Source organism: Miscanthus floridulus, chromosome 16 (assembly GCF_019320115.1).
Source record: "Miscanthus floridulus cultivar M001 chromosome 16, ASM1932011v1, whole genome shotgun sequence".
Lineage (NCBI taxonomy): Eukaryota > Viridiplantae > Streptophyta > Magnoliopsida > Poales > Poaceae > Miscanthus > Miscanthus floridulus.
This window is the reverse complement of record NC_089595.1, coordinates 39,143,354-39,170,721: the sequence shown is the minus strand read 5'-3', so window position 1 is coordinate 39,170,721 and position 27,368 is coordinate 39,143,354.

Here is a 27,368-nt window from a genome sequence, read left to right as displayed (position 1 = left end):
TAATCCGTCTTTTTCAGCTTATTTTTTTAGCTGGAACAGTGTTTTTCTCTCACAACAAATCAGCCGGAACAGTGTTTCGGCTTGTATGTTTTAAGCTCTGAATATTTTCGCTAAAATATGGAACATGTGTCTCCGTAATCTGCAATATTTTCTCACCATGTGAGAACATTTCTTTTTCTGAACATGCTAAAGTTCTCATGAGCACCGAAGAGGAGGGGTGAATTGGGTGTCTAGTTTCAATTTAAATCCTAAGGCTCAATTTAAACTATCACTAGAAAAATCATAAACTATTCTAGTAAAAGGGCTCTAGATATGTGTTATCCGTGGTTGCTAAGGGCTCTCAAGAGAGAGGTGAGGGGATATAAATACGCAACCTCCCAAAACTAGTTGTTATTGTGCTGGATAGGATTTTTTGAGACTTGAGAAGTTAGTATACATTCTGCATAGTCTAGACATCAAGAAACAAGAGGTATCAGAAGTTTTGGTCAGGAAATAGAATTTTCAGTCAGGAAAAGTTAACTTTAATCTGAGAGCACATGACGGGAAATTACATCGGAATTTCTAGAAATGCTCCTAAATTTTCACTTCAAGCTTCAATTTCAATAATTTTGGACTATGGAAAACTTATTTTAGAGGGCTATCCATCCTAATTGAAAGCAATCTCCAAGACGTTCAAAGTTCAAGTGTTGTGGAAAGTGTATCTCTCAAGTTAGCCCTTGGATTTGGTTATTTTGAGCACAGAAACTTGTCAACACACTCAAAGCAGTTTCAGCCCTCTTGATAAGACAACATACCTATCGTCAAGATCCAATATAAAAAATATTTCAATCTCTTGAGCTTGCATGACGTTTCACATGCCATTTCTTCATTATATGTTTTTCATAGGGTTGTAAGCAACTTTCCCTCAATCCTTGAGTAAGTCCACCTTGACCTTGTGATTTGAGCTATTTCAACACATAAGAGTTCGATACATAGTTTTATGTCACATCTTAACATTGGTTCATTAGCGCTAAGTTGTCATTTGCCCTTCACCTTCACTTAGTACCTCGAAATGAAATCCTTACTTAACCCTTTTCCCCTATCTTGCCATTCTCAAGTCAAGCTTTGCTTCGTATCAAGAATATGCATTAATTGAATTACAATTCCACACCCTATCTTGCTTGAATGTTTACTTCTATATCAATATTGTGATGAATAAAGCTTCCATGTTCTGTTTCATGAAATACTAAATTGTTGATCAACTTTCTTCTTTCTCGATTAAGAATATCATCGATGTGACCAAACAAGCAATTTCCTTTGATCCACCATTGCTCTTGATCACACATCTTGACATATATCAATACGAATGAATTAACAATATCTTCTCATCCATGCAAGTAGGTCTTTGGTGAGAACAAATTAAATCATACCCTTTTCCATTTATTACTTTTACTTCATCAATTTGCTTGCATTTTCTTGTATTAGACACATTAAAAGCTCTAGTTTGGTTTTGGTGAATTGATGAAACCCTAGGTGCTAACCCCTTTTACTCTAGTGATCATGAGATAGGGTAGCACATTCCAAGTAGTGGAGCAAATGATGAAGATCATGATGATGGTGGTGCTAGCTATGGTGATGATCAAGTGCTTAGGCTTGGAAAAGAAGAAAGAGAAAAATAAAAAGCTCAAGGAAAAGGTGATATCCATAGGAGCTTTTGTGTTTTGGTGATCGAGACACGTAGCGAGTGTGATCACATTTAGGATAGATAGCCGTACTATTAGAGGGGTGAAACTCGACGTGAAATGCGGTTATCAAAGTGCCACTAGATATTCTAACTCATTGCATATGCATTTAGATTCTAGTGAGTGCTAACACTCTTGAAAATGTTTGTGAAAATATGCTATAACACACATGCACAAGGTAATACACTTGGTGGTTAGCACATTTGATCAAGTGTGATGAAGTTAGAGTTGATCTAGGAGCGTTGGACCAGCCTCTGGCTAGGTCCGACAACTAACCCTAGTGCAGGGGCTCGGGTGTGGGAGCATCGGACCCTGCAGCATGGCGGCGTCGGGCGACATGTGCGCACTATTCCTTTCTATGGGAACTAGCGCGGCGCGCGCTAGCCTAACACATGGAGGCATCGGACCGAGGGTTGCGTCCAATGGTTGGCGACAGACCAGGGTCCGACCGTTTTTGTGCTCTCTAGACCTTACTAGACCGCATCAGACCCTCCCTATGTGGAGTCCGACGACGGGTCCGACGGTTGGGTCTGACGGTTCGATCAACGTGTGGTGGTGGACCGTTGGCGGCAACGGTCGTTTTGATTTGAACGATGTTACGTGGCAATGCATGGTTGGTTGTGACTAGCATCGGGCCCCAGTGTTGGACGGTGAAGGGTTGAGATGGCGGACTAGAGGGGGGGTGAATAGTCTTTTCTAAAGTTAATCGTGTTGGCTAACCGAAACAAGTGCGGAATTAAGATGATCGGTCTAGCCAAGATTACACCCCTCTATCTATGTTCTCTAGCACCTTCCAAAGATACTAATCAAGCAATAAAGGTGCCGGGCTAGCTAGAGCTCACCTAACCAATTCTAGGAGCAAGGTCACACAAACCTATGCCACTAGTACTTGAAGCAACAAGGAAGCTCCTACACATGCTAGTAAGCAAAAGCACAAAGCCAACTAAGCTCACTAGCAATGCTCAATAACAAGGCAACCAATGTCAAATTAGAGAGCGCAATTACTTAGCTACACAAACTAAGTAATGTGACTAACAAGGTTACACAAACCAAATTAGCCACGCAAGGGAGCTACTTCTATGCTACACAAGCAAGAAGGTAACTAGTAAGCTACACAAGCTAACTAATTACAAGAGCAACAACACAAGCTTAATGTATATGAAAATAATCGCAAGCTTGTGTAACGGGGATGCAAACCAACGGGAAGAACAAGGTTGACACGATGATTTTTCTTCCGAGGTTCACGTGTTTGCCAACACGCTAGTCCCCGTTGTGTCGACCGCTCACTTGGTGGTTCAGCGGCTAATTGGCATCACCCGCCAAGCCCGCACGTCGGGCGCCGCAAGAACCTACCCCGAAAGTGAGGGTAGCTCAATGACATGCTTTACTAAAGTTGCTCTTCGCGGCTCCCATGGGGCGAGCATAATGCCCCTCACAAAGCACTTCTCCGAAGCGCCGCACAAGCTTTTTGCGGGCTTCAACGGAGACCACCACCAAGCCATCTAGGAGGTGGCAACCTCCAAGAGTAACAAGCACCACCAGCTTGCAACTCGATCACCTAGTGCCACTCGATGCAACCTCATGATGCAATCGCACTAGAATCGCTCACTCACACAATCGGATGATCACTATCAAGTATGTGTGAGATGGAGGGCTCCTAAGCACTCTCAAGCATGGACACAAAGTCCCCCAAGGTGCTCAGCCAGCCATGACCGAAGGCCACTTCTATTTATAGCCCCAAGGGCTAAACTAGCCATTACCCCTTCACTGGGCAACTATCGGGTCGACCGGACGCTCCGGTCGTGTTGACCGGACGCTGGACCTCAGCGTTCGGTCGCCCGATGATAGCCACGTGTCACCTGCGTTCAACGACATTCTTCCAATCTCAACAGTCATATTCTGACCAGACGCATCAGCTTCAGCTGACCGAACGCTGGACCCTCAGTGTCCGGTCGTTTACAGTAAGGTACCGACCCCGACCGGACGCGTCCGGTTGGACATGATCGGACGCAGCCCCAGCGTCCGGTCACTCTCTAGTGACACTGCTTCATCTGACAATAGGACCGGACACTGCCTCCAGTGTCCGATCACTGCGTGACCAGAGTCCGGTCCACTCTCTGGGACCACTCTTTTCTGTATAGGGCACCAGTGGCACCGTTGGACTGTCCGCACTCTACGGGTGGACACTCTGCCAGTGGAGTTCCTAACCCTTCTCACCTCCGTTCCATCGCCGAGTTGATCCATATCAACTCCAACTTCATCTCCTTTAGAAATGTGCCAACACCACCAAGTGTACACCGCTATGTGTATGTGTGTTAGCATTTTCACAATCATTTTCAAAGGATTAGGCACTCAACTTGCCACGCCACTCGATCCTAGCGATGATGCAAAGTTAGATCACTCGAGTGGCACTAGATGATCGATATGCAAACAAGTTTACCCCTCTTGATAGTACGGCCATCTATCCTAAACCCGGTCATAAACTTCTCTACACACCTATGACCGGTTAAATGAAATGCCCTAGGTTATACCTTTGCCTTGCGTATTTCATTCCTATCTCTTCCAATGTTGATGCAACACATGCACCAACACGATCAACAATGATATGATCCACTTCATATCATCACATGATCATATTGGTTCATCGATCTTGACTTTACTTGCTCTTCACCGTTGCCATCGTCCATCGGCGCCAAGTCTTGCTCAAGCTTCACCGCCACACAGTCCATCACTCCAAAGCCTCCGACTTACCCTTCACGCTTGGAACCGGTCCATCAAGCCAAGTCTTGTCTTGATCTTCTCCACCTTGATCACATGACTCAATGTCATGTCTCATGTGCATTTAAGCTCCTTCATCATCATATGTGTGAGCTTTGCAACATCTCCAAGCCATTTTCACCTTCATGGCATATGTTGCTCATGCACATGTACCTGTGGACTAATCACCTGTGTATCTCACATAAACACAATTAGTCGACCTAAGTTGTCACTCAATTACCAAAACCAAACAAGGACCTTTCAGACGGTCCGACGACCCGCATCTGTGGGTCTGAAGGTCACTTAAGTGGCCTAATGGTCACTACCTCTTGGGGGTGTCTATTTAAGTGAGAGGGCTAGCCTTAGGTGCTCTCTTGGTAATTTGACATATTTCTCATCCCTTAGAGCTGAGCTACTCCTCCCCATCCACTCCTACTTGATTAATTCATCATTTGGTGAGATTGGAGAGCATCCAAGTGCATTGCTTTGAGTGATTGCATCTAGAGAAACTTAGTGATTGTGTTTCGCTACGGGATTCGCTTGTTTCTCTTGGTGGTTGCCGCCACCTAGATAGCTTGGTGCAGTGAGGATCGTCGAGCAGAGGAAGGTGATTGTCTCTGGCTCTGATCGTGGTGATTGTGAGGGGTTCTTCACATTTCTTCGACAGAGAGCCAAAAGGTACTCTAGTGGATTGCTCGTGGCTTGTGTGATCCTCATCTTGTGTTGGTTGTGCGGCAGCCGATTGCGGGTTAGGCGTGTGATGCCTATTAGCGCGTGAACCTCCAAGTGAGTGAATCACCACAACGGGGACTAGCTAGCCAGCAGGCAAGTGAACCTCGATGAAAAATCTTATGTCATCTTGTCTCTGAGGAATTCATTTGGTATTCATTGTGATTGATTGATCATCTCTTGCCACAGCGGTATAGACATCACTACCTCTCTTGTATTTACTTTCCTAGTGTAGCTAAGCTCTTTAGTGTAATTAGTTTTGAGAGCTAGCTTATGTATTATCTAGTGGTTAGTGTGGCTTTTTAGTTAGTCTTTGAGAGCACACTAACTTAGTGGTAGTGACTTAGCCTCTTGTGTGATATAGAGATCATAGATAACTAGAATTGTGGATAGGAGGCTTGCATTTTTAGTAGGCTAGTACAATACTCGCTTCGCCATTTAATTATCTAACATCTTAGCTTAAGTGTTGTTGTAAAAAATTTCAATAGGGTATTCACCCCTCCCCTAGCCATTAGGACCTTTCAAGTGGTATCGGAGCCATGGTCACCATAATTTGAGGCTTAACAACCTTGGATATCCAAATGGCTCAAATCAACAACACCAAGAAGCCACCCCAATTTGATGGCTCTAATTATCCTTATTAGAAGGTGAAGATGACAATATACATCAAGTCAATCAATAGAAAGGTGTGTAAGGTGGTGGAGATCAAGATTGAGGTTGCCAATGCCGAAGCTCCCACCGCGGCTGAAGAGGTGCTACTCCAAAATAATGGTATTGCTCTTAGTGCTATTCATGATGCATTGGATGAGAGGACATTTGAGCAAATCAAGAACATTGAGATGGCTCATGAGGCATGGAAGAAGTTGGAGGAATTATTTGAGGACACATAAGTGGTGAAGGGTGTCAAAGCATATATTCTCAAGGAGAAGTTTGCTTGCTTCAAAATGAAGGAAGATGAGAGTGTGTCGGAGATGTTCTATAGGCTTCAAGTGCTTGTCAATGATCTCAAAGCACTTAGAGAAGAGGTGAAGGATAAGAACTTCTCCCACAAGTTTTTGAGATGCTTACCATCGAGATTTGGCACATTGGTCACTATTCTAGTGAGGAGTGGTTTGGACACCATGACACCAAACCAAGTGTTGGGAGATGTGATGATCGATGACATATATAGAGATGATGATGAGAAGAAAGAAAAGAAAGAGAAGAAAGATGAGAAGAAGGATGAGAAGAAGAAGAGTGTGGCATTCAAAGCCACATCATCCAAGGGCAAGGCCAAGCAAGACACATCAAGTGAAGATGAAGGCTCATTTTCTTGGGATGATGATGATGATGAGAAGATGTCTCTCTTTGTGAAGAGATTTAGCAAATTCATAGTGAAGAAGGGCTATCAAGCAAGAAGGAAGAAGTCATCATCAAGGAACAAGGATGAGGCAAGGAGGTGCTTCAAATGTGGTAGCAAGAATCATCTTGTTGCTCAGTGCCCCTACAATAGTGAGAATCAAGATGATGATAAGGACAAGAAGAAGGAGAAGAAGGAGAAGAAGGACAAGATGACCTTCAAGAAGAAGAAGGGTGGTTCATATATGGTCACTTGGGATAGTGATGCTTCCTCAAGTGATGATGATGATAGTGATGATGACAAGACCACCAAGAAGAAGGCTCTTGCAAGCATTGTTATAAATGAGAAGCCTTCTCTCTTCGACACTCCATCGACTTGCTTCATGGCTAAGACCACTAAGGTACAAACTTGTGATGATGGATGTGATGATGAACATGATAATGAAAGTGAAAGTAATAATGATGGTGAACACACTAAAGATGAATATAATTGGCATGTTAGAAAATGCTAAAGAACATTTTGACATTAAGAGAAGCGAATGCAAAGACTTGCGTAAGGAACTAAAAACCCTTAAGCAAGCCTTTGATGAGCTCAATGCATCTCATGAAAAGCTAGAGGAAGCCTATGAGAAGCTTAGCAAGGCTCGCAAGAAGCTTGAAAAAGTTCATTCCTCTCTACTTAATGAGCAAAATGAGAAGGAACATGTGACAAAGGCTTAACTTGTGATATAATTGATGAATCATTCTATAAGCCTATTGTTGTTGGTCTCTCTAACCCTTCTTGTACCACTTTCACTTCTAGCTCATCTAGTAGTGATGGTTTCACTTGTGATACCTCACTAATGGTTGAGAATGAGACAATCAAGAAGGAGGTCAATGAGCTCACTCGCGCCTTAGGCAAAGCCTATGATGGTGAGGACCGCTTGCTTATGTACTTGGGTAGCCAAAGCGCTTCTCTCTACAAAGAGAGATTAGGCTATACCCCCAACAAAGGCAAGGCGGACTTTGCTCCTCACAAGACTAGTTTTGTGAAGAACAATGGTCAATTTTGCACTAGTTGCAAGAAAGTTGGTCATAAAGAGTATAAATGCAAGAACAAGAACAAGAATGCTATTGTATCCTCAATTAAGTTTGATTCTTGTTATTTTCTTACTAAGGGTGCCAATGGTGTGAAGGCTAAGTTTGTTGGTACCTCCATGTTAGGCCCAAAGAAGAAGGCTATTTGGGTACCAAAGAGCTTAGTGACTAACCTTCAAGGACTCAAGCAAGTTTGGGTACCTAAAAATAATTGATCTTCTTTTGTAGGTCAATTATAAAGCCGGAGGAAGGCATTGGGCTCTTGATAGTGGGTGCACTCAACACATGACCAGTGATGCAAGAATGTTTAACTCAATCAACATCAATGATAGCAATGGTTATGATAGTATCACATTTAGTGACAATGGCAAAGGCAAGGTTGAAGAGCTTGGTAAAATTGCAATATCCAATGACATGTGCATTTCCAATGTGTTGCTAGTTGAGAGCTTGAACTTTAATTTGCTATCCGTGGCTCAATTGTGTGATCTTGGATTCAAATGTATATTTGGGGTAGATGATGTAGAGATCATAAGTGTAGATGGCTCAAATTTGATCTTCAAAGGCTTTAGATATGAGAATCTATACTTGGTTGATTTCAATGCTAGTGAAGCTCAACTGTCAACATGTTTGTTCACTAAGTCTAGTATGGGTTGGTTATGGCACAGAAGGCTTGGTCATGTTAGAATGAAACAATTGAATAGATTTGTTAAGCATGATCTAGTTAGAGGCTTGAAAGATGTGGTGTTTGAGAAGGATAAACTTTGTAGCTCTTGTCAAGTTGGCAAACAAATTGGAAACACCCATCCTAAGAAGAGCATAATGAGCACTAGCAAAGCATTTAAATTATTCACATGGACTTGTTTGGACCAACACAATACACTAGCATCGGTGAAAACAAATATGGCTTTATGATAGTGGATGATTACACTAGATACATATGGGCATTCTTTCTAGTGGACAAGACTGATGTGTGTGCAACTTTCAAATCATTTGTCAAGGGTATTCACAATGAGTTTGAAACAACTATCAAGAGAGTTAGAAGTGACAATGGTAGTGAGCTCAAGAACACTAGAATTGATGAGTTATGTGATGATTTTAGAATTAGACATCAATTCTCGGCCAAGTACACTCCACAATAAAATGGCCTTGTTGAGAGGAAGAATAGAACCTTGATTGACATGGCAAGATCAATATTGAGTGAGTAAAATGTGAGTCCATCCTTTTGGGTCAAAGCAATCAACATGGCTTGCTATTGTAGCAACCGTCTCTATTGTCACCCCTTAAAAGAGAAGACAACTTATGAGCTCTTGAATAGTAGAAAGCCCAATATTACATATTTTTGGGTCTTTGGTTGCAAATGCTATATCTTGAGGAAAGGCACTAGATTGAGCAAGTTTGATAAGAAATATGATGAAGGATTCTTGCTTGGATACTCAACCACTAGCAAAGCATATAGAGTTTGGAATTTGGCAAGTGGTACTTTTGAGGAGGTGCATGATGTTGAATTTAATGAAACCAAAGGTTCCCAAGATGAGAATGAGAATCTTGATGATGTTAGAGGCATTCAACTTTCAAATGCCATGAAGAATATGGATGTTGGTAAATTGAGGCTTAGGCAAGTAATTGATGAAGAAGATGATCAAGTGCAAGTGCTCTCTAACTCAAATGTGCAAGTTGACACAAATCAAGCAAGTACAAGTGGCTCTCATGATAATGAAGAAAACCAAGTGGCTAGCTCATCATCTCAAGTGGATCAATCAACAAGTCAAGCAAGTGCAAGCAACAATGTTCTAGTACTCCAACCAACCAACATTGCAAGAGATCATTCATTGGACACTATAATTGGAGATATTTATAGAGGTGTACAAACAAGATCAAGATTAGCATCATTTTGTGAGCAATTCTTATTTGTGTCATCCATTGAACCAAATAAGATAGAAGAAGTATTGGTGGATGTTGATTGGGTAAATGCTATGCATGAAGAATTGAACAACTTCACTAGAAATCAAGGATAGGAATTAGTTGAGAGACTAAAGGGACATAATGTGATTGGAACCAAATGGGTCCTTAGAAACAAGCAAGATCAAGATGGGATAGTTGTAAGGAATAAAGCAAGATTGGTAGCACAAGGTTACACTCAAGTTGAGGGTCTTGATTTTAGAGAAACATATGCCCCGGTTGCTAGATTGGAAGCAATTAGAATCTTGCTAGCCTATGCTTGTGCCTATAACATTAAGCTCTATCAAATGGATGTCAAGAGTGCATTTCTAAATGGCTACATCAACGAAGAAGTTTATGTTGAGCAACCTCCCGGTTTTGAAGATGACAAGAAACCCAACCATGTATACAAGTTGAAGAAGGCATTGTATGGTTTGAAGCAATCACCTAGAGCATGGTATGAGAGGTTGAGGGACTTCCTACTCTCTAAGGGATTCGTTATGGGCAAGGTGGACACCAAATTTTTTACCAAGAAGATTGGAAAGGACTTGTTTGCCTTACAAATCTATGTTGATGACATCATATTTGGATCAACCAATCAAGATTTTTGTGAAGAATTTGGAAAGATGATGGCAAATGAGTTTGAGATGTCCATGATTGGAGAGTTAAGTTACTTCCTTGGTCTTCAAATCAAGCAATTGAAGAATGGTACATTTGTGAGTCAAGGCAAGTACATCAAAGACATGCTCAAGAAGTTTGGCATGAATAAAGCAAAAGCCATTAGTACACCAATGAGAACAAATGACAATTTAGATAGTGATGCAAGTGACAACATGGTGGATCAAAAGTTGTATCGCTCTATGATTGGAAGCCTACTCTATGTGACCGCATTAAGGCTGGATGTCATGTTTGGTGTGTGCATGTGTGTAAGTTTTTAAGCCTCACCAAGAGAAAGTCATTTGAAAGCTACAAAGAGAATATTGAGGTACTTGAACATTACACAAAACATTGGTTTGTGGTATCCGAAAGGAGCAAAGTTTGAGCTTGTTGGATATTCAGACTCTGACTATGCGGGATGCAAGGTAGAAAGGAAGAACACCTCGAGCACTTGTCAATTGTTGGGAAGATCATTTGTTTCATGGTCATCAAAGAAGTAAAATAGTGTTGCATTATCAACTGCCAAAGCCGAATACATTTCCATCGGTAGTTATTGTGCACAATTTTTTTGGATGAAGGCCACCTTGAATGACTTTGGAATCAAGTTCAAGAAAGTGCCATTGCTATGTGACAATGAGAGTGCTATCAAGCTAACCAACAATCCGGTTCAATATGCAAGAACAAAGCACATGGATGTCCGCCACGATTTCATAAGAGTTCATCAACAAAAAAGGGACATTTACATTGAGAGTGTGGGGCACCGAAGATCAACTTGCCGATATATTCACTAAGCCACTTGATAAGAAAAGGTTTTGTAAGCTAAGAAATGAGTTGAACATATTGGATTTCTCAAATATATGTTGATGCACCCTCCACTTATATGACATGCCTCTTCTTCGAGCAATCCAAGGTAAAATTGATTGGCATGGCATACATTCTTTATTAAGGACTTGTTTAGTGCATCTAGTCATTCCTCATATTTTATAGGCTCATTCATGAAAATCAAATGAATTTGATGCTTGTATGGTACCACTATTGCATCTATGCTTGACTTGATCTAGTGGTAGCATATGACATGTTTGTGGGCTTGTGAACCTAGTGTTTGATCTAAAAGATGAGCTATAAGTGTTTAACTCAACATGGTCAAGATAACCCTTGAAATGAGGTGTGAAGAAGCTTGTCCTTGGATCAAACCGAGTTAAATATCTTTGGCAAGTATTCTAGATAATGCCAAATTTGAGAAAATGATCCTCACCCCATTGATTGACATTAATAATCATAACCTATCTAAAATTGAACCTTTATGGTCATTGATGACAAAGGGGGAGAAGTAATGTACAAAGATAGTAAAAAGACGACATAGAGGGAGAAATATGAAAGTAAGGGGATCAATTAAAATTTGAGCACTCAAGTAGGGGAGCAAGCTCATAAACTTGATTGATGCATTTGAATGAGTATTTCATATGTTTGCTTGCATGGCACAAATTTTAATTTAAAATTCCATGCTTGTGTAATGTATGCTAGTCGTAGGCTTTAATGATGAAATGAAAAACTAGCATGCATAGGATGATAGTTAGATATGACTTGCTTACTTGCTTTGCTTTCACAAGTGGTACTAGAGCCTTGCATATAATGTTGATCTCATGAGGTATCTAGTGTTTGTGTTTTTCAAGTAATTTCAAGTGGTATCTAACTAACCATGGTGCTAAGGATGGTATATTTGATGCACTCCGATTGCTTTAATGCTTAAAAGGTCCATCTCTTATACCTTAGCATCATTTGGTATATATTACTTTCCCACAACTCTAATCCATGCATATGTGTAAGCTTCAATCCAAACTCTTAGCACATATGTCGGGGGAGCTAATGCTACCAATTTGGGTTCATGAAACATGTCCATATCCTTTTATAAATAGTAAATATGCTTGGGCAAGCAACATGGATTCAAATAAATTTCAATTCATATCTTTGTGAAAGGGTTGTCATCAATTACCAAAAAAGGAGAGATTAAAAGCTCTAGTTTGGTTTTGGTGAATTAATGAAACCCTAGGTGCTAACCCCCTTTACTCTAGTGATCATGAGATAGGGTAGCACATTCCAAGTAGTGGAGCAAATGATGAAAATCATGATGATGGTGGTGATAGCCATGGTGATGATCAAATGCTTAGGCTTGGAAAAGAAGAAAGAGAAAAACAAAAAGCTCACGGCAAAGGTGATATCCATAGGAGCTTTTGTGTTTTGGTGATCGATACACTTAGCGAGTGTGATCACTTTTAGGATAGACAGTCGTACTATTAAGAGGGGTGCAACTCGTCGTGAAATGCGGTTATCAAAGTGCCACTAGATGTTCTAACTCATTGCAAATGCATTTTGATTCTAGTGAGTGCTAACACTCTTGAAAATGTTTGTGAAAATATGCTAACACACGTGTACAAGGTGATACACTTGGCGGTTAGCACATTTGATCAAGGGTGACGAAGTTAGAGTTGATCTAGGGGCGTCGGACCCTAATCATTGGAGCATTGGACCAGCCTCTGGCTAGGTCCGATAGCTAACCCTAGCGCAGGGGCTCGGGCGCAGGAGTGTCGAAACCTACGGCGTGGCGGTGTCGGACGACATGCGTGCACCATTCCTCTTCGTGGGAACTGGCGCGGCGCATGCTGGCCTGACACATGGAGGCGTCGGACCGAGGGTTGCGTCCGACGGTTGGTGTCAGACCAGGGTCTGACCTTTTTTGTGCTCTCTAGACCTTATTGGACCACGTCAGACCCTCCCTGTGTGGAGTCCGACGGTTCGATCAACGTGTGGCAGTGGACCATTGGCGGCAATGGTCGTTTTGATTTGAACGAGGTTACGTGGCAACACGTGGTTGGCTATGACTGGCGTCGGACCCTAGTGTTGGACGGTCCGACGACCCGTGTCTGCGGGTCCGAAGGTCACTTAAGTGGCCTAACGGTCACTACCTATTAGGGGCGTCTATTTAAGTGAAAGGGCCAGCCTTGGGTGCTCTCTTGGTAATTTGACATATTTCTCATCCCTTAGAGCTGAGCTACTGCTCTCCATACACTCCTACTTGATTAATTCATCATTTGGTGAGATTGGAGAGCATCCAAGTGCATTGCTTTGAGTGATTGCATCTAGAGGCACTTGATGATTGTGTTTCGCTATGGGATTCGCTTGTTTATCTTGGTGGTTGCCGCCACCTAGATGGCTTGGTGCAGCGAGGATCGTCGAGTAGAGGAAGGTGATTGTCTCTGGCTCCGATCGTGGTGATTGTGAAGGGTTCTTCACATTTCTCCGGCAGAGAGCCAAAAGGTACTCTAGTGGATTGCTCGTGGCTTGTGTAATCCTCATCTTGTGTTAGTTGTGCGGCAGCCGATTGCGGGTTAGGCATGTGATGCCTATTAGCGCGTGAACCTCCAAGTGAGTGAATCGCCACAACGGTGACTAGCTTGCCGGTAGGCAAGTGAACCTCGGTGAAAAATCTTGTGTCATCTTGTCTCCGAGGAATTCATTTGGTATTCGTTGTGATTGATTGATCATCTCTTGCCACGGCGGTATAGACATCACTACCTCTCTTGTATTTACTTTTCTAGTGTAGCTAAGCTCTTTAGTGTAATTAGTTTTGAGAGCTAGCTTATGTCTTGTCTAGTGGTTAGTGTGGCTCTTTAGTTAGTCTTTGAGAACACACTAACTTAGTGATAGTGACTTAGCCTCTTGTGTGATATAGAGATCATAGATAACTAGAATTGTGGATAAGAGGCTTGCATTTTTAGTAGGCTAGTGCAATACTTGCTTCGCCATTTAGTTGTCGAACATCTTGGCTTAAGTGTTGTTCTAGAAATTTTCAATAGGCTATTCACCCCTCTTTAGCGATTAGGACCTTTCAGACATGGCATGAGATAGCAAGATCATTTGAAATAAAACCTATCCACGGTTCATTAAACTCATTAGTCATTTAATTATTTTGTCGTGCGACCGCCAAAACCCACTGAGAGGCCTAAATACTATTTCATGTGCACTCCAAAGGGGGCCCTAGTGATTGAACTTCAATAAAGACAATGGGTACCGAAACTAAAAGGGTGGCTTGTTTCTTGTGTTTTTTCAATTATAGTTACTAGTAATTGTTTTATTCGTCTCTTTAATTTTGAGCATTGTCATGTTATCTAACAAGCACGCATCCAACTTTGAGAAAAAGGAGAATGACGAAACATGTAGATGTGTTGATGTAGTTACAGAGAAGAACATTTATAAATTCTTTAAGAATAATACAAGCACTTTAAGAAGTCCATACGAGTTGGCGATAGACATTGTTAATTGAAATGATCAGGTCCTATAGAAGACAATGCTTATTGGTAATTTTTAAGTCATGCAAGAAATTCAGATGAATCAACGAATATGGTAGAAGAAATTACATAGTTAATTTAATATGTATAATTTATTGATATAAATACTGCCTTTTGTTGTACTCTTTAAAACTTTGTCGATGACATTTTATTTATAAATATATTGAGTAGTATTATTATAAGGTGTTTATATTTTATTTTGTATAAGGGGCTCTGACGACTGACCATGGTCACACGTAAGGTAACGACTAACGAATCTATGTACCATGTGGCTCACGCGGCTGTCCGCATACGATGGTGTTGTTATTTGTAATCTATCACACAAATTTAGTTCATATTTGGATGGATTAGGACTAGTGATTAGCTAGAACTAGTGATTAGTTGACTAATGATTAGCTAACTAGTGATTAGTCCAACCCTGTTTAGATCCCCTGACTAACCAGTAGCACTATCTCAATACAAAGACAGATTTACCCCTGATTGCTCTGTGTTCCTGCGCTGACGGTGCATATGCTTGCTGTTCAACTGGATTAAAATACGCTCCAGGCCGCGCACAACTGCTTCCCGAATACAAAAGTTCATACTCGAATGTAGCACATGCACGTCTTCGTTACTGGAGTACTCCGTAGAGAAGTTCTCCATCCCAACCTCGAGCCTCCGCCCGCCTGGGCAAATGGGGGGCAGCGAGCTGGGCCTCACCTAGCAGGGAATGCCCGGCTGTGGCCGGGAGCAAAGGCAGCGGAAGGACCGAGATCCGGGGGTCAAACTGCAGCAGCGGACGCCGCCGCACGAACGGGACGATCCAGGCGGACTGGCGGAGCTAGCTGCGCGACTGCCCAGCGGCGGAGGCAGGATTCGGCGCAGGAGAGCAGCTGGATTCGGCGCGGCGAAGGCCGCTACGACCACGGCAGAGGGGAAACGCGGTGGCGGCGGCGGGCGGAGCGCGACCCGATGCGGGAGCGAGCGACTGAGCGGATGCGGTTACCTGGGGGTACGAGGCGTCATTGTATCGATCGGTAAAATAATTAGTCGAGATAGCTATGTTGGATGCACAAGTGATCTAACAACTAGTCCTGCTTAAACTTTAGCCCACCAATTATTGCACCTGTTTGGATTCTAAAGAACTAAACTTTAACAACTAGTTGTTAGTGCATACGAGCCCTTAGATGCGTCATGCGTGCGCTCGGGGCTGCTTATTCATGGTCTCCCAGTGGGAAGTGGAGACCCCTCTCAAAATGGCAAACCCCGGCCGAAGCTGCCGGGTCAGCGCCGTTTGCGCTTTTGACCTCGGCTGTACTGTCTCTGATGTGTCTGTGTGGAGCCATCTTCGTTTCCACCTGACAATTCTACCTAGATCACGACGGATGGAAGTGGAATTGGGGCTGGTCAGCGTTTGCCATCGTCGTAACTGTAAAAGGCCATGTGTGTGTCCCCGATGGGCTGCTTATTCATCGGCTGCACTCGGTCTCTACTCCATCGGCGAACCTCCGGGCGGGGCTGGACTACTGGAGGCTCCGATTACACATCTAATGACGTACGAAGACGCTCCTGCGTTCTGAGTTCTGACTCGTGGATTACTACGTGCATGCATGCGTAATCACATTTGCAAGCCGGCCTGTTAACCAAGCACAACATCTCTCCGGGACATTAGGTGGCCCTGTGGCCATCACGTCGGCACTTTGGTCATAGGAAACAGCTTTCAGGCAGCCCCATCTCTGGGCAACGTATTACGCGTGTGGGCTCACTCCTGGCCTCTCGCCCTGAGGGACACGGGGGAGAGGCTGAGGATTTTCCACAGGTGAGTGACTAGACTGTTGTGAAGGGATGAGTGAGGGTACATGAAAACGATGAAATAAAAAAGTGCGGATTAAATATCCATTAATTTGTCCAGAAAAAGTTCGACCCCTTTCTTACACGAGCGCTCCGGGCATTTATAAGCCATAACCGGAGACACGGTGGAATTACATTAGGGTTAGACCCTAGCCGGTAAACGCTATACAAGAGCCAATGGTACAACGGTAATCTCCTTTCCTCAGCCAACCACTCCTAGGTCCAATTGCTGACGGTGGGGTCCCTTTCCGTGGCAGGCAGCGACCTTCGCGCGCCCCCAGCGAGGGTTTGTTCGCCATCACCGTCTTGCGACCTTCTTGCTATGCTCCTCCGGCATAGCTGACCTTCGAGCGTGCCACCTAAACACAGATGAAATAAACTGATCAAGGGCACCCTCGTCACGGGGGGTGGTGCCTAAGATGAGGGCGAGTTAGTTGAGCCAGCGCCAGGTCGAGGGCTAGGGGAGGAGCGGTGTTGGGGGTACCTCCCCCCAACAGTAGCCACTCGAGGGTCGGGCCCAGCATGATGGGTCGGAGCAACGTTAAAACTTGGGGAGGTAGGCACGCGTGGGTACCTAGCTTGCGGCCCCGGTCTAGCGATGCCCCTATAATGCTCTACCGGAGCTAGGCCTTTGATTGATTTGGGTGAATGGGCCCAGTGTGGACTTGGATGGGATGCGGGATTGTTGGGTGTTTTCTATTCGCGTTTTTCTCGGGGAGTGGTTTATGAATCTTTGGGATGTGCGCTGGCTTCTTTCCTTAGGTGCGGGTGCTTGGTGCCTATAAATAGTTGCGGTAGGTTAGGGTTTTTCATTGTTGCGCCTTCTGTTTGCTAGCTGGTTGCTGCTGCTGAGCTTGTTGAGCGAGGGTTCGATGGTTGCGAGGGTTGCTTTTTTCGAGGGTCCGTGCTTTTGCTGGCTTCATCTACCTCGTCGTGCTTATTGAGGTACTTGTTTGGTCGTTTGTACTTGTTGTCTTCTGAGTTTTGTTTGTACTGAAGAGTCTGCTAGCGTGTTTTGTGGATTGATGGCTCGTGTGAAGAAAACTGCGAAGCCTGTTGATAGTTCAAAGGTCGCTGACTCTGCTTCGGATGCTGCAGTGAACTTCGAGTTTGGTCTATCAAGGGTTACTTCGAGCGACTTAGACGAGTTCGCGAAGGCTGGTTGGTTCGCTCGAGATCTTGCGAGGCCGTCTGGGGGAGAGGTTGTTCCCGATCCTCATGATGACAAGGTTGTTGTTTATAAGGAATTCTTCTTGGCCAGTTTGAGGTTTCCATCGCATCCTCTTGTTGTTGGCGTGCTGAAAAGGTTTAAGCTTAAGTTTCATCAGTTGAACCCCTCTAGTTTTGTGAAGCTCAGTATCTATGTTTGGGGCTGTAGGTCTCAACGTGTTGAGCCAGATTTCGAAGGCGTTGTCCGACTTCACCGGGTCCATCCTCAGCCTCGGAAGGTGACTGTTGATGGCAAGCCTATGCATTTACAGTTTGGTGTTTATACCTTCATCTATCATCATAGTGCGGAGGTTCCTGTTCAAGCACAAAAAAACAAGTGGGCTTTGCCTTGGACCAAAAATTGGTTCTATATTAGGATGGAAGGCGAGCCTAGTCTTTGTGGGAAGCTGTTGAGGCTTGACAGTGTGACTGCGGAGGGTATCATGACTGATGGTAGTGCCAGCGTTGTGGATGCGCTTAGGACTTTATCGCGTCATCAGTGTGCACGTGACTTGGTTGAGGAGTTTGTTTGCGCGAAGGTTTTGCCTTTGAGGGCTAATCAATCATGGTTTGCGGTAAAGGATGATGAGAAGTATCGGGCGTGCGGTTTGAAGGGTCTTAGCGTGGATGTCAAGCAGGCTTGGTCAAAGCTGCTACGGAAGAGTGACACCCCAGCTGCTGGGGTTAAGGTCGTGTATAAGAAGGTTGTGGAGGTTGTGGAGGAGCTCATCAAGGCTCTTTGGACTGCTGAGAATAAGGCGATAAAGATTGCGTTGGCCAATTATCATTGTGTTAATCGGTGCTTCAAATTGCTTGGGTTGATTTACCCGAATTGGCCATCTGTGGAGCTGAAAGATGCTGAGGTTGGCAAGAAAAGAAAGCGAGCCAGGGCCGGTGACAAGCTCACGAGTACGTCTAAGAGAGGTGGGCGTGGTCATGGGTGTGCTGGGGGATCTTAGGTTGATCGTGTTGTCGCGGCGAAGGTTGCTGCTTCGTCTGCTGCCTTGTCTATGGCGACGGCGAGGCCGGAGCCTATGGTTTCGCTGGCGCCACGGCTGAGCATGGTTGGGGGCCTCTACCTAGCCGTAAAATGCCAAGTATTTCCCATCTGCCTATTTTGCAAGTGATCTCGGATGACGATGGTGACGAGAAAGAGGGGAGCGAGGGCGCTGAGGAGGTGAAGGTTGATGGGTCTAGTTCCTCTAGCAGCAGCAGTGAGTCTTGCATGAGCAGTTATGATGATGATGAAGACGATGAAGGGCACGATGAATCGGGTAACCCTCGGCCTGTTGGTTCTAAGGAGCTCGGGTTTTAGGGTGGTGGAGCTGATGAGGGGAGGGAAGTTGAGTCTAGCTTGACCGAATCTAGGTCGATGCCTCACCGTCACCGCATGCATATCATGCGGGAGGGACGCGAGGTTGCTACCGACAAAGATGAGCCTAGAGCTAGTACAGGCAAGCATGCTCTTGGCGAGGCTAGCCATAGTGGTTTGAGGCATTTTGCTATCTCTAGTGGTGCTGATGAGCCTGAGATAGACCTTTTCACCAGCCCTGACCTCCACGATTGCCATCTTATTGGAACTGAAGAGGAGCGTCAGTTCTTGGTGGGGACCTATCGCCGGATTTGCATGCCGGAGGTGGAGTTTTTTATGTCCCATGAGTCAGAGGATTATTTGATCGAGGACGTCGAGGAGCTGAGGTTAGAGCCATTATGCTTGCTCGAGTTGCGTGTTGGCGCCATGGTCATGTTGGGACTGAGCTATAGGAGCCAGTTGCATCATTGGAGAAGGAGAAGGTTGACCTGAAGGCTAGAAACAAGGAGCTGTCTAGGAAAGTTGGGTCGCTTGAGGCCTCGATTGCGAGGAATAAAGCTTTGGTTGAAGATGCGGAGGCGAGTTTGAGTCGTAATGTTGACCTTAACACGGAGCTAAAAAGAAAGGACAAGGATCTGAGGAAGGCTGAGGATTCTTGCAAGAAGGCTAAGGAGTTGGCGGAGGAGAACACTAAAAAGTTAGAAGACTCATGTGCCGCTTTGCTTGCCTGTATGCAGGAGGCGAAGGTTGCCATCGATACCACTTTTGTTAAGGGTAGCGTAGAGTCAAGCGGGGTGTTACCCGAAGCTGATCCTATTGCGTTTTTAGCGTGGCTTCAGGCAGAGCTTGGCTAGTTTTCTCAACTGTTGGAAAGTGTTACTGATTTTGGGGCTTATGGGGCTACCCTCACCGTTGCGTGGTCTTTTTTAGGCCGCTGGATGTGATCATTTGAAGAGGATTGGGTGGGTTAACCATAACTATCCCAGTCAAGAGGATGTGCGGGGTGCTGCTAATGACCGGCTTTGCAGGAATGTTGTCGCGCGCTTCTTGACAAAGTTTTTGATGGAGGGCGAGGGTCGGGCTCTGGCCTTTGACGAGGCGATGGCTGGCACTCACGAGGTACATTGGGGCTTTACTCTTGTTGTTTTTTCTTCTTTTTCCCCATTTTTATGTTGCTTATGATTTTGTTTATTTTGTTAGTTGACGCAGCCCTGGGACGCTTCGACCTCTGCTGCCAGAACTTTGCTGCCAAAACTGGCAAGGCAGGGACCTCTTCGATAAGCATGAGGGTCGTGGCGTCTGCTGTTGGTGAGGCATCCGCCAGCGATATCGCTGCTGGGGTTGGTCGCAAAGGTGTTGAAGCAGGCCTTGGGACCAAGGAAGCACGAGTTTATGGAGTGCCGGCCACAAAAGCCATGGATGTCGATACTACAGGGCAGGTTTGACATGCGTGTGCGTCATAGTTAGGATAGTGGTGCCTTTTGGAAAACAATTGGTGTGCCTCCCTACGGGGGTCTATTTTTGGTTGGTGATTAACTGTTGCCTTCATTGCGCAGGTTCCTATGGGGCCTGTGCATGAAGTGTTGGATGTTTTGCCCCTGATGTTAAATCGTCAGGATACATTTATTTCTAGCGCATCATGGGCGCGTGCTAAGTCTAAGTTTCCCTCATTGTCGTTCGATCATTTTTGGTGGGCGAAGCTTGGTTTATATGATAAGAAAAATCAGGAGGCGAGTAGGTTTTGGCGGAACGCGGAACTTACAAATTGTTAGTCTGAGCGCTTGCTTTTTGGTTTGGGGTCTACTTCAGGGGTGTTGGATGATGTTGATGATGAGGATTCTATAGACTTTATTATTGGGAGAGGGCACCTGAGTCCGAATGCCGAGGGAGAGTTGAAGGTGTCGAAGCCAAAGCCGTTGGAGCTTGATGAGCGTGACCATCGACGTATGTACCGCGCAAGGGTTTTGGAAGGTGATTTGCCATTGGTTCCTATGGCACCCGTTCTTTGGGGGCCAATTGTAAAGGTTGATGGGTCAGGCGGGGGTGGGGGTTTGCAGGTGGTTGTGGATGATGTAGCTGAGTTTGTGGAGAGTGTAGCAGATGAACTGGTTGAGAGTGTGCTTGAAAATACAGTTATGGAGATGGCGAGGGAGGTGGCATGTGAGGTGTGTTTTGAAGAGGATGATCCCGATGTCTAGGAGTTCCGGTGCCGAGGGTCAACTTGAAGTCTGTTTTTATCGATGTAACAATTGTTGTTGTACTTGCTATAATTTTGACGTGTTATTGGGTGCCTCGTCGAGGGTTCTAGTTGTTGTAAATTTTGTGTGGTGTTGTTTAACTGACGAGTTAGGATACGGTGCGATTTTGTTGTCGCTTTGGTTCGCGGTGATGCCTCCTTTTCTTTTTTAGGCGAGGCTCGCTGCTTTTCATTTTCTAAAACTTATCGCGCAGCGACGCCCCCTTTTCTTTTAGGCGAGGCTCGTTGTTTTTCATTTTGTAAAACTTGACGCGCAGCGACGCCCCCTTTTCTTTTAGGCGAGGCTCGCTGTTTTTTGTTTTCTAAAACTTGACGCACAGCGACGCCCCCTTTTCTTTTAGGTGAGGCTCACTATTTTTCATTTTCTAAAACTTGATGCGCAGCGACGCCCCCTTTTCTTTTAGGCGAGGCTCGCTATTTTTCATTTTCTAGAACTTGACGCGCAGCGATGCCCCCTTTTCTTTTAGGCGAGGCTCGCTGTTTTTTGTTTTCTAAAACTTGACGCATAGCGATGCCCCCTTTTCTTTTAGGTGAGGCTCGCTGTTTTTCGTTTTCTAAAACTTGACGCGCAGCAACGCCTCCTTTTCTTTTAGGCGAGGCTCGCTGTTTTTCATTTTCTAAACGCGCAGCGACGCCCCCTTTTCTTTTAGGCGAGGCTCGCTGTTTTTCATTTTCTAAAACTTGACGCGCTTTGGGTGAAAATAGAATGAGAGAAGGATGCTGGGTTTGACTTTATTTTCTTTGACGGGGTTACATAGCAGTGTTAGTTCTAAATACATCAAGGGTTTGCCATGGTGAACTTTTCGATTGTCGTCTACGTGGAAGATGATGCGACAGTTTTGGTGCTACTCGCTGATTGATGATGAACCTTGGTGAGCCCACGGTGATTTGTTGTCGCCTTGGTGATGGAGGTACCGGTTGATGCTATCTTGGTAGGCCGCGGGGGTCATAGGTTTCCTTCTTGTGGAGCTTGGACCCCACGAGGCTCCGCGCCGCTCTGAGCGTGAGTTTCTCCTAGAGCGCCTTCATGTTCTTGTTCTTTGTGAAGCTTCTTTGGCGTGTGGCTGATTGCCCACTTGTAGGAGGGTGGGATTGAAACCCCTCCTCTTGAATTATTGGTGGATGGCACCGTAGTCCTTATCGACTTTGCTTCCACTGAACCTTCGCTCGAGGGTTGCTAGATATATGTCATCCTCGGGGCTCGCATAGTTGAGCGGAGGTGTCGGCTGGTGCGCACCAGCTTCCAATAGGAGGTGATGGTGATCCCTTCGCTCCGGGGCTCGAGATTGGCGGCGAGGGAGCACTCGGGGGGATGCTACGTTTTTTCTTGCGGTATCCCCTAAGTGCTCTAGGCTTTGAGATTGCGTTGATTGGGCTCGCGGATGAGATTATTCTAGCTGTCCCTAGTGTTACGTTTGTTCTTGTGGTACCCTCGTTTGGATTGTCGAGGGTGGGGTCTGGTGGGTTTTTAGGCGGGGCTTTTCTCTTGTGAGGGTTTGGAGGTTTGAGAGGCATTTTTGAGTGTGGGGAGGTTGAGGATTGTGGTTGTTGCTGATCGACCCATTGGGTGGATTGGGGTGGTATTTATAGGGTGAACCGGATGTTGGATTTTGGTGTGGTAGTTTGTTTTTAATGTTGATTGGGTGGGTTGTTTGTTTATGGAGCATTTAATCTCAGTCGATTCGTTTCTCGATGTAGTGGGGAATGTGGCCGGTTTATGAGAGATTGATGTTTTGTTGGTGAGGTTGGTGTGTGGAGTGAATGCGTCGTTTGAGGTGATTGGTCTTGTTTTTGAATTTTGACAATTGATTTAGTATTCTTGTGGGCCCCCTTTTATTTTTGTGTTGTTGGATTTTAAGTCGGTGGTACAAGGATGACATTTGGTTAGGGTTGTTTTGCTGTTTATGAGGGTGTTCCCGCGCTTTGACCCTCGTTTCCATCCTTTTGTTTTGAGGATGTGTGGCACTGTGTCCGTCTTTGTGTCTTGGGGATGTGGGGGTTTGTGTTGTGAGCCCCTAGCATTCTGCGAGGGTGCTAAATTGTTTTGACCTCCGCGTCTGTCCTTATCTTAAGGGCTGGTGGGGTTTGGTTTTTGTGAGCCCCTGGCACTTTGCGAGGGTGCTCACTTGTTTTGACCTCCACATCTGTCCTTATCTTAAGGGCGGGTGGGGTTTGCTTTTGTGAGCCATTGGTGCTTTGCGAGGGTGCTCACTTGTTTTGACCTCCACGTCCGTCCATATCTTAAGGGCGGGTGGGGTTTGCTTTTGTGAGTCCCTGGCGCTTTGTGAGGGTGCTCACTTGTTTTGACCTCCGTATCCGTCCTTATCTTAAGGTTAAGTGGGGTTTGCTTTTGTGAGACTTGGAGGGATGTTTTGTACCGAGCGGGGGTTGATAGGTTGGAGACCCTGCTTGGAACAAATCTTTATCTATGCTTTTTTGTCGATGAGGGTGGGTTGGCCGTGACCCACCCATTTCAGTGAAGGTTGGAGTTTTGGGAACAAATATTACATTAGAAGGTAGAGCGACTGCCTCATTAAAAAACCTTGTGCCCCTTCGCAAGGAAAAAGAGTGCAGCGCTGAGTTTTTACATTGTTGAATGAGAAAAGGAAAATTACATTGTGTGAGCGCACGCTAAGGCGCCACTAGGGATAGTATTTTCAAAGGTCATCTATGTTCCAAGTGTGAGGTAGTTGGTTACCCTCGCTACCTTCGAGATTGTATGCTCCGGGTCTGCTTGCTTGAGTAGCCAAGTATGGGCCTACCATTTTGGTTGGAGCTTGCCCACCATCTTCGCGTTTTGTTTTCTGATTAGCACCATATCTCCTGTGTTAATTTGGTGGTGGTTCACTTTCTTGTCTCGCCACGGGATAGTTTTAGCTTGATATAAGTGAAGATTGTTGACTGCTTGGCATCTGAGTTTTTCTATGAGGTCTTTTGTTAACTGTTCTTCGTCGAGGGTGCTTGTTCCATCTTTTGAGAAGGTCACTCTTGGTGATTTGTGAGTGAGCTCTTCTAGGAGGACGGCTTCTTCTCCGAAGAGGAGTTTGAAGGGGATGAATTTTGTTGCCCACAACTCAGAGGTATTGTGTGACCATATGACTGAGGTGAGTTCCTCTACCCATTTTCCCTTGGGTCTGTCGTGTAATCTTCTAGAGATGCCTTGGAGGATTATACCATTCGCTCTTTCGATGAGGCCATTGGATTGAGGGTGTCTTACCGAGGCGAATCACAACTTTGTTCCTATCTGCATACAAAACTCCTTGAATAATTTGCTGTTGAATTAGGTTCTGTTGTCTACTGTGAGATCTATTGGCACTCCAAAATGGCATATGATTTGTTGCCAAAAGAATCTTTTGATAGTCTACGAGGTTATTGTAGCTTGTGGCTTTGCTTCTATCTATTTGGTGAAGTACTTGACGGCAACCACCGCGTAGCAGAGGTTTCCTGGAGCTATTGGCAATGGTCCGACTTGGTCCATTGCCCATCGCTGGAGAGGCCATATTGGGTAGATTAGGGTGGTTTGAGCCCCTGGCCTGTTTGAGTGCGATGCTGAGAGTTGGCAACCTTCACAATGCTGCACTAGCGAGGCTACGTCGTTGATTGCTGTTGGCTAGTAAAACCCTTGTCTAAATGCTTTGCCCACTAGAGCCTTGGGTCCATTGTGGGAACTGCATGAACCCTCGTGTATCTCCTTTAACAGTTGTTTTCCCTCGCTAGATGCGACACACTCGAGCAATGGTGCTGTTACGCTAGCCTTGTATAGTTCTTCATTGATGATTTTGTACCCTTGTGTTCTCTATTGCATCCTTTTTTCTTCCTCTTTGGTTTCTGGTTCATGATATCCTTTGAGATAAGCCATTATGGGCGCTTTCCAGTCTTCGTTGTGTATTACGTTGATGAGCTTTGGTACTTTTATGTTTAGTTCTATCGAGGGTTGATTGATGAGCTTGTAGAAAACATTCGAGGGTAAGGTGATGCCTTGAGCTGTGGCTTTTGCTAGTTTGTCAGCCTCGCTGTTCTCTGATCTCGAGATTGGTTTGGTCAAGATTCCCAGGAAGAAATGCTCGATCTTGCGGACTGTGTGTAGGTACTTTTGTAATTCAAGATCTCTAGCTTTGAAGCTTTTCTCGATGTGGCCGGAGGTGACCTGGGAGTTGGTTTTGATGATTACTCGCCTTACTGAGAGTGCGCGGAGAATTGATAGAGCTAGTATGATTGCTTTGTATTTTGCGCTTTTATTTGTGCATTGGAATTCTAGCCTTGCTGCATATCTAAGTTTGATACCTGACGACGAGGTTAAGATTGCCGCTATTCTAGCTCCCGCTGATCCCCATAACCTATCTGTGTGCACTGTCCATATTGGTTCTCTAACTTCTGTTGTATTGTGAGTGTTAGGGGTCCAATTTGCCAAGAAGTCTGCGAGGGTTTGAGATTTGATTGCGTTTCTCCCGACGAACTCTATTGCAAAGTTGTTGATTTTGATGGCCCATTTTCCTATTTGACCTATGGCTTCTAGGTTCTTGAAGATGTTGTCAAGCGAGAAACTCGAGGGTATAGTGATCTTGTGCGCCAAGAAATAGTGCTTCAGTTTTCTGGAGGCCATGACGACTGTGTATGCTATCTTCAACATTTCTGTATAGAACTTTTTGCTCCATCGAGGGTTTCGGATACGTAATACACTAGTAGCTGCTTCTTCTGATGCTCTTCTTGATTTTCTTTTACTAGTACTGCAATGACGGCATGTGGCGAGGCTATGACATATAAGAGGAGCGGTTCGCTGGGTTGAGGGCTGGCAAGGGTTGTTAGGTTGTGCAGATGGACGTTTAAATCCTCGAAGGCCTTTTGTTGTTGGAGTCCCTAGCTGTACGGATCTGTGTTTTTTAGTACTTCAAAGAAGGTGAGCCCTCGCTTCGCGGACCTTGAAATGAATCTGTTTAATGCCGCTAGTCTTCCTGAGAGCCTCTATGCTAGCTTTCTTGAGGTCGGGGGTTCCATGTTGAGGATTGTGTCGATTTTCTCTGGATTGGCCTCGATTCCTCTTGCTGAGACGAGGCAACCGAGCAGCTTTCCCTTGCTTACACCAAATATGCAATTCTCTGGATTCAATTTGAGCCCCACATTGCAGAGGTTGTTGAAAGCTCTGTGGAGGTCCTCGATGTGTTCTTATTTGAGCTTGCTTTGTACAACGATATCGTCGACATAAACTGAGTGTTGACACCGTTTTTTGCACGTGTCAAAATAATCGGAGTGGACTAATCGGCAAGGGGAAAGTTATTGAATACCTTGATAGCCGATGAAAGCCAGCTTGTAAAGATGGTTGCCGATAGCTGGTGATGGTCGATGGAAAGGTTGATTTGGACTCGGGCGTTGCCGATGAAACATGGAGTATGCCGATGAAGGGAGGCTTGAAGACTACTGCCGATGAAACAGGGAATATGCCGATGAAGGAAGACTTGAAGACTACTGCCGATGAAATAGGGAGTATGCCGATGGGAAGGAGGACGGTGAGATTTCCATCGTAATTGAGGCGGACAGGGAAATAGATAGAAGTTGATTTCCTTTTCTATATTAGTTAGAGTATGATTCATGTAAGAGTCACGTGTTTCCTTAGATATGGGATTGGTGTCCTAGTTGTGTTTGGTTGTGTCTCTTTAGATCAGGGTATAAATATGGAGTAAGGGGCAATGTAAAAAAGGATATATCAATCAATATCAAAACCAATTTTTACTCCTGTTTGCATCTACTTACTTTTCGGCGACTTCGTCAATTTGCACATTTTCTTCCTTTTTACGAGTTCTCATTGATTCGGCGAGCTGCATCGTTTCAGTACGACCTTCGGCGATTCTCGAGTTCCGAGTGAACACCTCTTGGCCGTGACTTCCGGGCGTATCGCTGTTGTCAGGACCAAAGTGTTCGTATCTTCATCCTTGTCGATTAGCAGGTCAAATCGACTGGCACGCTTTGGATATCGATTCGGGTATTAGCCCTTTGTGTTTGCAGATCCACTTTTGCATCAACACATCTTTTGGCACGCTCGGTGGGACAAATCAATCAATATGTTCAATTCCGAGATCGATTCAGGGAACATTATCGCAGTATCAGAAGAAGATCTCAAGGAAGAACAGAGGCAGGCTATGGAAAAGGCTGTAGAAGAATACAAGCAGCTTTGTCTGAGATCGTTTAGCTTGAACAAGAGT